We start from the raw sequence: 12,129 nt of genomic DNA, 5'->3' as shown, positions 1-12,129 counted from the left end.
TTTTTTTTTTTTTTTTTTTTTTGTGAGACGGAGTCTTGCTCTGTCGCCCAGGCTGGAGTGCAATGGGGCTGTCTCACCTCACTGCAAACTCTGCCTTCCCGGTTCACGCCATTCTCCTGCCTCAGTCTCGCGAGTAGCTGGAACTACAGCGCCTGCCACCACGCCCGGCTAATTTTTGTATTTTTAGTAGAAACGGGGTTTCACCATGTTAGCCAGGATGGTCTCAATCTCCAGACCTCGTGATTCGCCCGCCTTGGCCTCCCAAAGTGCTGGGATTACAGGCGTGAGCCACTGCTCCTGGCACCCTGGGCGATTCTTAAGCACATCCAACTTCAAGAACTTTTAGAACTTTGATTAGGGGTTGTGATCGTATGATCTAAAGTTGTTGGTTAGTTCCTTTAAATATTGGGAGTTATATGCTGGAGGAAGTAGGCATGGTTAAACAAATATTTCTTTTTAAAAATGAAAACAGCCTTTTTATTTTTCTCTATAGAAAAATGGTACATGCTCATTGTAAAAAAATAAAAAATGTTAGCATATAGAGAAGAGGCCAGGTGTGGTGGCTCCTGCCTGTAATTCCAGCACTTTGGGAGGCTGAGGTGGTAGATCACGAGGTCAGGAGTTTGAGACCAGCCTGGCCGACATAGTGAAACCCCATCTCTACTAGAAATACAAAAATTAACTGGGCATGGTGATGCATGCCTGTAAGTCCTGCTGCTTGGGAGGCTGAGACAGAAGAATTGCTTGAACCCGGGAGGCGAAGGTTGCAGTGGGCTGAAATCATGCCATTGCACTCCAGCCTCGGTGACAGAGCAAGACTCCATCTTGAAAAAAAAAAAAAAAATATATATATATATATATATATATATATATATATGAGAATGTATTTTATATATTGTCTTTTTAAGATTAGTGGTATTAATCCTTTAAAATCATATTTGTTGCTAATATTTTTCTCAGATTGTCATTTGCTTATTTTTTTAACTATAGGAGTTTTTTTTTTTTTTTTTTTTGAGACGGAGTCTTGCTGTGTCTCCCAGACTGGAGTGCAGTGGTGGGATCTCGGCTCACTGCAAGCTCCACCTCCCGGGTTTACACCATTCTCCTGCCTCAGCCTCCCGAGTAGCTGGGACTACAGGCGCCCGCCACCACGCCTGGCTAATTTTTTGTATTTTTAGTAGAGATAGGGTTTCACCGTGTTAGCCAGGGTGGTCTCCATCTCCTGACCTTGTGATCCACCCGCCTTGGCCTCCCAAAGTGCTGGGATTACAAGCGTGAGCCACCATGCCCAGCCAAGAGTTTTTTATGAAATAAATTTTTTATGAAATAAAATTTTATGAAATTAAATTTATCAATTTACATTTTTATGAAATAAAATTTCTATTTCTCTTTTCATTTCTGGCCTTTGACTTAAGATAAAAAAGACTGTCACTTCCCTGGATAATAAAAATCTTCTTGTGTTTTTCTCCTATACTTTTCCATTTTTCCAATTTTTACATTTAAAGTGTTGATCCCACTGGAATTTAACACAGTATAAAGAATAAAACTGGGATCCAGCTCTATTTATTTTGTCCAAAAGGTAAGCTAGTTTTTTTCAGATCATTTCTTTTTGTTATGTATGAAGACCATTTCCCATTTCTTGAATAATTTATTTTAGTCCCACTGATGTAAAATGCTACTTTGATTATGTACTAAATGTCTACACATACTTTCTGGCCCTACCATGGTGATTTGGTCAGTCTGTGTATTTCTGTGCCAGCACCACACATTTTAATATCTTATTACTCTTATGTTTAGAATTTTCTTGGCTATTCTTGAACGTTTATCCTTCCAGATAAGCTTTAGAATTATTTTTCAAAGTTTCAAGAAAGATCCTGTTGGTACTTTCATTAGAATTATGTAACTTATACAATATATGTTTACATAAATTTATACATTAACTTGGGGAAGAATTGGCTTCTTTACAATTCTGAGTCTCCTTATGTGATAATACAAGAAGAGACATGATTTCTCAAATTGCTCAAGACTTTGTTGAAACCTTCTTCTCTGTGTGTGTGTGTGTGTGCGTGTGCGTGTTCACAAATAGATTTTGCCTATTTCTTGTAAAGTTTATTTCTAGGAATTGTTCAGTATTTTGTTAGCTCATGATTAACCGTATGGTTCTAAGGTATGTGTGTAGACCTATGTGTGGCCTAACATGTAAGCTAGATTGCTGTGGTTTTAGGGAATTGGTATGTGATAGAAGCCTGTGTTTTAGAGATAAACCCAAATGGATCTTTAACATAGTTTACAAGTTGCCATCAGGCTTTGGATAGATTCTTCTTTCTAAGCTTCTTTTCCCACGTATACAGTAGGAAATCTTGAAGGGATTTGTAAGCGTTGAATTGTCTAACATAGCGCTTAGCACGTAGTAGGTCATCAGATATGGGAGCAGTTTGAAGGCCAAGTCAGTCTCAAAATTCCTTGCAATGTTAGATTCCTTGAAGCTTTTGAAAAAGTGTTTGTACTTGGCAGAGTTTTAAAAAAATGCTTGTAATAAAAGCACTGTTCTAACAGTCCCCTCTTCCCTCCTTTGATGGCACATTTGATGTGACGAAGAGAGCTCATCCAATGACTGCCTGATTCTGAGCACCATCACTGCTGAAACGTTTCATCTCAGCCACATCACAATGGGGGGCCTGATTCTTTCTTCTTACACTGTTAATTAATGGTCGACTGGGGAATTAGGGGAGGAACTTCAATGTGTTAATGGCTTAGTAAAGTACATCTGAGGCACACAGACCATTTGGAGTACCCAGTTAAGAATGATTTGCCACGTACAGGATAGCTGAAAGAAGACTTTCACGAACATGGGCATTCAGCTAAACCAATAGTTAGCCCCACACTCTTAACGGCATAATCACCAACATAGCCATTTCAGCATAATGACCTTTTAATCCAGAAACAATTACTTTGGATAATAAAATAACACTTTAATTCGCTTGACACAAAATTTGACCTATGTGGATCACATAATGGTGAGGTGAGGGGAAGGGGAGTCTGTTGAGTTCTAAATACATTATAAAGTGACAACACATAATATACTTCAAGCCTGGGGTACTGTAAATGGCTTAGCAGAAAAATAAAATGATGAGGATCAGCTATTGCTTTGGAATTTACAAAATACTTCATTATTTGGGTATTGGTTTCCTTAGGAAGAGACAGCTAAACCTTGAAGTTGATGCATGTTGATTAAATTTGTTCATTTTGAACACCTACCATGGGAAGTACTATGGGAGATACGATCAGTCAGCCCACTTTACTGAGTAAAAGATAATGCTGTCCCTCAGAGGGAGATATAAATTACACATATGGCTTCACTATAGCAATATATATGTATATTTTGAGACAGGGTCTTACTCTGTCACCCAGGCTAGAATATAGTAGTGCAGTCTTGGCTCACTGCAACCTCTGATTCCCAGGCTTAAACGATCCTCCCACCTCAGCCTTCTGAATAGTTGGGACCACAGCTGCACACCACCATGCCTGGTTAATTTTTGTATTTTTTGTAGAGATGGGGTTTCACCATGTTGTCCAGGGTGGCCTCGAACTCCTGATCTCAAGTGATCCTCCTGCCCTGGCCTCCCAAAGTGCTGGGATTATAGGTATGAGCCACTGTGCCTGGCTGCATATCTTTGTATCTAGCTTCTGGCCATTGTTAGCTGCTTCTGTTCTGTTTTTAATTGAATTGTTTTAATTTTCTTAAACGTTTTCAAATTATTTTGGGAAGTAGGTGAGTTTTAAATCCTAAATAATTAAAAGCTTCCACATATACACTTACTAAGTAGGGGAGTGAAATAGCTAATCTATATTCTTGGTGTAGGCAAGGACTCTAGTTTTTTCATTTGGAAGAAGAGCCAGGACAAGGCTTGAGAGACTTGTGCTATATAATATCAGGGATTCCAAACAGTCTCATCTTATGCCTGATTCAATGTACTGTTCCTACTGTATAGTGGATAGTTAATTCCTATCAGTTAACTACATCTCCCATTACATTGCAACTGTTTCCTGGGAAGTAGTAAAGGTTACTGGCCATTTATACCTTAGTAAGAATGAATTTATAACAGCTTTCTTAAAATAAGTAAAGGAGATATTATTAAGTGTACTAAAAAAAATGCAGGCTGCTAGCTAAAATGATCCACCAATTTACGATTAAGGATAAGATGGTTTATAAAGTCTTTGATACTATCCCTCTGCTAGGGACTGAATTGTGTTCCCTCCAAAATCCGTATGTTGAAGCTATAAGCCCAAATATGACTGTATTTGGAGACAGTGCCTTTATGGAAGTGATTAAGGTTAAAGGAGGTGATACAGATGGGGCCCTGATTTGATAGGATTTGTATCTTTCTAGGAAGAGACACTAGAGAGACACTCAGCCTGGGTGAGGATACACAGTCATCTTCAAGGTAGGAAGAGATTCTTCACCAGAAACTTCTACTGCGGGGCTCTGATCTGGGACTTCCAGAATCGTCAGAAAGTACATTTCTGTTTACAAATACCAGTCTATGGTATCTTGTTATGGTAGCCTGAGCCGACCAATATACCCTCCAGTGGCTGCATATTATTCTAATGAATGACCTGACCGGAATTATTTTTCTGTTCTCTCACTGTTGGACAGTTATTGGTTTATAACCATGGTTTTTCTGTTAGGTCTGTGAACTACCCTTTTATAGATGGCTCTGCTTCCTTTTTTCCTTTGGATTTTCGAACGTTAGGCTTTCCTTCTCTGAGATATGCCTGTATATAAAAACAGTCATCATTATTAAGGGAGCTTCTTGCCTTTTCAGGATGAGGGGTCTGCAGGTTTAAGTGTCCTAGATCAGGGCTGTGCAAACTGTGGTCTGTGGTCTGTGAGCCAGTGCCCGTCTGTGAACGATTTGCTACTGGTCCACAATGAGACAAATACAGAAACCATGAGGAAATATTTAGAAACCTTCATAGCAATTTGACATTGCTGTAGCATCCAAGAAGTGGTCAGGGGATGGTCTTGTAGCGTATAGAACAGATCAGGTCATGATTTTACGTAGTGGGACTCTGTGGGCATTTTAGGATTCTGATTCAGCCCATGTAAATTGTAGAAAACAAACAACTGGTTCTACACCTGAGATATACTGAGAAGACTGAAGGATGTATGAAACCCCTAAAACCTTCAGAGCAAAGAGTGCAGATAGTAGTTAAGGGACAGACATGGTGAAACTTCAGTGTTGCCTCTTATTTGCTTTGAGACCTTTGCCAGATTACTAAAGCTCTCTGTGTATTGGTTTCCTCAACTGTAAAAACAGGAATAACAATAGAATTAACTTCATAATATGATCCTACAGAGAAAGGACTTGGCAAATTGCCTGGTATGTATCAAGTGCTCAGTAAATAGAAGCTACAATTACTATGTCACTAAACATCATGCAAACAGCAGTTTGTGGAAAGGTTCCTTTACTTGTTATTATTGCAAAACCCAAAGCTCTTGAGTGAAGCAACATTCCCCTCTTTTTATCAGCCTATTTGTGATCCAGGAGCCTGTGTTTGTCTTCTACAGAGGTTGGGACCACATCCCTTGCAGGGCAGCCTGGATTAGAGGTGACAGGCCAGGAAATCACAGACCCTTTAGAGCACCAACTTCACTCTTTCCTGCACTATCACCAGCTCATCAAAAGCTCTGTTTATCTCACAGTTGCCAGATGTCTATCTTTTTGAAGTTGTCCTGAATTTTATTGTCCTGTCCTGTTGACAGTCCTCATGGGCACACAATGGCCTGAGCCCAGGGAAAAGCTGGATATCCATGACGTGTCCTGTCCACATCCTGGCACACCGGGACCCCCATTCTGCTACTCCTGTTGACCCACTCCTACCTTGCAGGCTTGTTGGAGAGGGAGAGCAGAAAGAGGGTCAGAACTGGTGTTTGAACATCTGGATTCTTATCCTGGCTCTGTTGCTTATGGTCCCTGAGCCCCAGCATCCTCATCTGTAAAACGGGGACCATAACATCAACCTCGCTGTGAGTATGGTGACTAAATGAGAGCTGCTGAAAAGTGTTCCAGTGTTCCAGTGCATAACACACGCGGCTTTCTTCCCATCCTGCCAGCACTGATCTTCTCTCTGCCTCTTAGTGCTGTACTAAGTGTACAGTAGTCCCCCTTATCAGAGCTTTCCATGGTTTCAGTTACCCATGGTCAACCTTGGTACAAATTCCAGAAATAAATAATTCATAAGTTTTAAATCATGCTTTATTCTGAGTAGCATGATGAAACCTCAAGTTGTCACACTCTGTCCCACCCACGATGGGAATCCTCCCTTTGTCCAGCAGAGATGACTGGGGGACCGTAAAATAAGGGCTCCTTGAACCTCATTTTGCCTTATTTCAAGGAACTCTTATTTTACTTACTAATGTCCCCAGAGTGCAGAGCAGTGATGCTGGCATATTGTTGTAGTTGTTCTATTTTATTTTACTTATCGTTGTTAATTTACTACCTTTAATTTATAAATTACTGTGCCTAATTTATAAATTAAACTTTATCATATATATATATAGAGAGAGAGAGAGAGAAAAAACATAGTATATATAGGGTTGGCTATAATCCCAGGTTTCAGGCATCCACTGGAGGGTCTAGGAACATTTCACCTGAGAATAAGGGGGATTACTCTACAAGGCATTGTACAAAGTGAATTCCCCACTAGAATATATGTTCCATAAAGGCAGAGATTTGTCCATTTTATTTATTGCTCTAACCCAAGTTCTAAAACAATGCCTGGTGACAGTAGATACTTAATTAATATATGTTGAGCAAATTAATTAAAACGAGTTATACACTCACATTTCTTGGTGTCTCCTTTAGCATATTTTTAGCTCTAAGCAACCGAAAACCCTGACTCCAAAGAGGACATCAATTATTTCATAAGCCAGAGAAGTCTGGAAGTAGAGAGGTTCTGTGGGTGGTTAGTTTGATGGCCCACAAGCATCATCTCTGGCCCAGGTCCTTCCCACCTTTCCATTCTGTCCTTCTCAGGCAGCTGCCCTCAGAGTCATAAACAGCTGATGCAGTTCCAGGCATCACATATAGATAGTGACATCAAGTTGAAGCAGAGAGAGACTCTCTCTTCCTTCTGTATCTTTTCAAGAATGTAGAAATCTGTTCCCCAAATCCTCTACTTGACTTTTCTTCACTTGCCTATGCTTGGTTTAGGCAATCACAAGCTTGGCCTAGCAAGGATTAACCCTGAGTTACGTGTGGGAAGGGTTAATACCTAAAAAGGTTCTGGCCTTTGTCGAAAAGGAAGAAGAGAGAGCAACCAAGAATGTCAGATCCACTTACTCTTTGGAGTCTTAGAAAAAAAAGCCAGGAACGGTGGCTCCCACCTGTAATCCCAGCATTTTGGGAGGCCAAGGTGGAAGGATTGCTTGAGTCCAGAAGTTTTAGACCAGCCTGGGCAACATAGCAATACCTCATCTCTACAAAAAAATAAAAAAATTAGCCATGTGTGGTGGTATGAACCTGTGGTCCCAGCTACTTGGGAGACTGAGGTGGGAGGACTGCTTGAGCCCAGAAGGTCAAGGCTGCAATGTGCCATGGTCATGCCACTGCACTGCAGCCTGGGCAAGAGAGCAAGACTCTGTTTCAAAAAAAAAAAAAAAAAAAAAAAAAAAGGTTAAGCAAAAATTAAACTTGTTTAATTAAGCATGTGTGTGGATAAGTAAATGTTTATGTTATATGCAAATAAAAAACTGGGAATAATAAGTGTAGACAGAATTGCATTTCGGGAGTTGGGGAAGAAAATACACCCTTCCCAGCTGCCTGATTCAAGCCCAAATGTATTTAGGGTTGACAACTGGCTATATAAAAGGGGGTGCTTAAATGCAAGATGATGTAGCATAAGTTATATTTTGCAGTGCTGTAATAGCTTATGGATTAAGTTAGGGATTCAGACCCACCATTACAGTTGCAGAATAATCTCATTAATGCATCCCCTAATTCATTGCATGTACTAGTTCACTTGACCAGGCTAGTTGTTTACTCTGGTATTTTCCAGGGAGAAATGGTTTGCAAAGGAAACACATAGTCCAAGTAGGAGTACAGGGAATGAGTTGAATGACTTTTAATACTTTGGTTTATCAAACCTCATGTGCAAAACATATCTATTTATTTAAGCTAGCCCCTGGAACCTATCCTTGGCACACTGAATGGCCTGTGGTTGAAGGCACTACATGCATTTGGAATTAACCACACCGGTATAGTCTAAAATACTTTGAAATGCAAATTTCCTTAATTTGGCCATTACCCTTCCTGCAGTTAGTTTGAATTTCTGAGGTTTTCTTGAATCCCCAGACCTCAGGATACTTAGTAATCAGACCACAGAAAGCCTGTCCTTGTTTCTGGTGCTGCTACTATGACACTTTGAGGTTCAGCTGAGGGCCCACATTTAGTGGAACCAGCATATGACACATCAGATGCCAAACATGAAGCCTGGGTAGCCAGACTGCCTGTGTTCACACCCCAGCTTGGCCAGTGGTTATTTGTGTGACTTTTGAGTGAGATACTCTCTTGCCATGCCTCAGTTTCCCATCTGTAAGTGGGAATAATAGTAGTACCTACCTTATAGTGTTTTGTGATAAGTACTTAAATTAGTATACATTAAGTCCCTGAAACAGTGATATAACATGGTTGGTATTTATTATATTATAAAAATGTTTACTATTTTGATAACAAATATATAAATTTGATATAAATAAATTGAATCATACATATTATGATTCAAAGGACATTGTTCAGTCAGTTATGTTTAAGTGTGCGGCAAGTCGGCCAGGCGCAGTGGCTCACGCCTGTAATCCCAGCACTTTGGAGGCCAAGGTGGGCGGATCACAAGGTCAGGAGATGGAGACCATCCTGGCTAACATGGTGAAACCTGTCTCTACTAAAAACACAAAAAAATTAGCCAGGTGTGGTAGCGGGCGCCTGTAGTCCCAGCTACTCAGGAGGCTGAGGCAGGAGAATGGCCTGAACCCAGGAGGCGGAGCTTGCAGTGAGCTGAGATCACGCCACTGCACTCCAAAAAAACTCACAAAAAAGTCTGTGGCAAGTCACTTTCTTTCCAGATCCCTAGAAATGCAACATTTTCTTCAATGCCCAGGGAAGTTTTGCCCAGCTTGCCTCTAATGCAACGGCCATATTGTAGGAGAAGAATTGTTTTATGGGTTGCAACATATAAATAAAAGCTGTTATTAATTAACTACTCAATTTCTTCTGAAGCAGTTTGCAACGGTTTTATTTCAATGTATACTGAAGGACATTCTCACTTCTGCCTCCCACTGTGTTAAACATAACAGATATTAAATATACACTTACAGCATTGAACTAAGATAAAAATATTTGTTTAGGCTTGAACCTAGTTGACTTAACTTATATCATTTGTTTAGAAATTGTCATTTCTTTGCTTTAAGAGCCATAAAAAATTGCACTAAATAGCAACCTATTTAGACATTTTAAAATAAAATTCTTCTGCATGAATTATCCCCATAGAGGTTCAGATATGTCTGAATTTGCCAATGAATCGAGTCACACTCTATTTGTGTTGATGGATCCCGGGCTTTAACACTCTAAGGCTATTCCTCTAATGTAAATGTGTGTCACATGTTGTGTTATTATCCACATAGTTCTGAGCAGGGTGAATCGTATGGATATTGGAGAGGTGCCTTTTTTATCTCCTATATTCAAGCTGGGAGTGAAGGGAAAGAAACTTACTTCCTGTAAGTTCCTGGAATTTTTTCTACCCATGCATGCAGCAGGACATTGTTTCATCTTAGGTTCTGGCTCAGTCTGCGATGGGAAATCATTCAGTTGCACATAGACACTATCGATGGAGCTCCCACACTGAACTTTCTCGGAAAAACCAGGAGCTTACTCCTAGGAAGACATCAGGATGAAGGCTCATGACCAGCCTAACATGGCCTTCTGGCATTTCTATGAATCAATCCTTTTATTGATCCCAACCAGGGTGAATTTGAAAGCAGGATCCTCTCAGAGCCCTGACCCCAAGTTACACTGCACCCAATTTCTGACTTTGTATTCCTATCTGTTGTAGACTTTCCATGCTTTCCTATGGTGCTTATCACAAAATTAGTTGTCCTTTGTGTTTCTTTTCCTGAGTAGTTGCAGGAATGAGGCAGATCTTGCTTGTAATATATGGGGAGCCTGGAGGAAAATGGTGTTACTTTACGAGCCAGCCAACAATTCGTTTCAGGGAGGAGACTGCCTGCCACCTTAACGGAAGCATTTGGCTATGAAGATAAGGCCCTCAGGAGATAGCCTGGACAGTCTGGAGCTAGCCTGAGAGATATGACACTACTCTGTGAAAGATGTTTACAGGAATTTGGGGGTGGGTGGAGAGCAGAGGAGAAATAAGAGAGGAGAAGGTTGAAGTGAGTGAGAAGGCAAGATGGCGGCAGGCCAAAGGACCTAAGGAGAGCCTTAAGCAGATGGAAAGATTGCGCTTCACAAAAACTGAGGGGTTTTCTGGGAGTGGAGGGACAAATCAAGTAAAAGGGGTTACATTCAAAATCTAGGTTGGCATGGGGCAGCCATGGGAGATGACAGACAAGTGAGGTCAAGAATCCAGCCAAAAGAAGCCACTGGAGATAGGGAAGTGACCATGAGAATATAAGCTGTCAGGAATTCTCAGACATCTAGGGGAAGACATTGGCCTTTCACAGGATGTGGGAAGGAGGCTTTTGCCAGTTTTTGTTTAAACCTCAAAGCAGAGAGTGATCTCAGCTGATAGCTGTATTATACATCTGTAGCAGGAAAAAAAGTGTTTTTGAGTTAACACATTTTTGGAATACTGTTATAGAGATGAATGAAACCTTAAAGTAAATTTTATGACTTACGTGTCTCATAAAAAGAAAAGCATATCAGCAGCGTTTAAAAAAGTTATTTTATAGGATTTTTTTATTCTAATGGATAGAGATTGTCTTTGGAGAATATAAATATTCTAAAGATTTAATGAAGTTATCTGAAGCCACATAGACATTAATTAGAGTTCTGTAATTAGAATTATAGTTATGGAAGCTTCTTGCTGCAAAATAGAGGGTAATATCTCAATATTTCAGGTTTACTGTGCTGTTGGAGCACAGTACCTGATGCATTTTCATATACCATGGCTTCAATAATTCTTTATAAATAAGCATTTTGATAGATATTTAATAGTTTTAAAATTAATGTTGGGGTAAAACCCATTTTTATTTGTGCTTATCCCAGTCCTCCTTCTCTCACAAGCAGCCCGTCTGCTTTCTGTGCACAGAGCCACCCAAACCGATGATGACACTGAATCCAATCAGAAAAGCAGCATAAAGATGAAAGGTCTTACCAATGAGAAGTGAACTTGCTAAAGTACACCTTTCAATGAATTTGGACAAAACTGAAAAATGTTGTTGATATCAGATCCTTAGGCTGATTACTGAAGCGTTCGATTTTTCAGTATGTCAATTCATCTCTGTCTACCTGGTTATATTTAACACTTTCTCCTGTTTCCAGCATGTCTGCTGAGACAGGCAATTGCTGTCACATGGTATCTGCCTCTCAAGAAGGTCAGCAGACCATTGGGAGGCCGTGGTTTCTGTCCTCCAGCTGCCTTGATTCTTTCTCAGGTATTACTGACAGCCAATGGAGCCTCAATGTCTTGCAGGATCTAAAATATTAATAAGATTAGGGCTTTTATCCTTCAAACAGTTTAGCCTTTCCTTTTAGAGGCTCTGCACAATGTCTCATCTGTTAATTTATAATACTGGCTCTCCAGGAAGACCTGACACCACTTACGGATACCAAAATACCACTTTGCCCAGAGTCCCTCTTTTTCATGTCGCCAGTGTGCTGGTTCATGTTTTAAATCACGCTCATCTTTCAGAGACATTTGGAGGAGTTTAATTCCAGTTTGAGATGAGAGGTCTTGGGGTGCGTTTTAATAAATATTTGATGGGAATGCTAGCCTTGGGGGGTCATTCTTATGTACAAAATTAGACATGGCATCTCTGAGGAAAGCTTAACTTTGTGGAAGAGGCGGTGTTTATATATGCGCACAGCACTCTCATGCACGGGGTGGCCGCCA

This window comes from Piliocolobus tephrosceles, chromosome 8, assembly GCF_002776525.5.
Source record: "Piliocolobus tephrosceles isolate RC106 chromosome 8, ASM277652v3, whole genome shotgun sequence".
Classification (NCBI taxonomy): Eukaryota; Metazoa; Chordata; class Mammalia; order Primates; family Cercopithecidae; genus Piliocolobus; species Piliocolobus tephrosceles.
The sequence above is the reverse complement of the archived record's forward strand: the minus strand, read 5'-3'. Positions refer to the sequence as shown.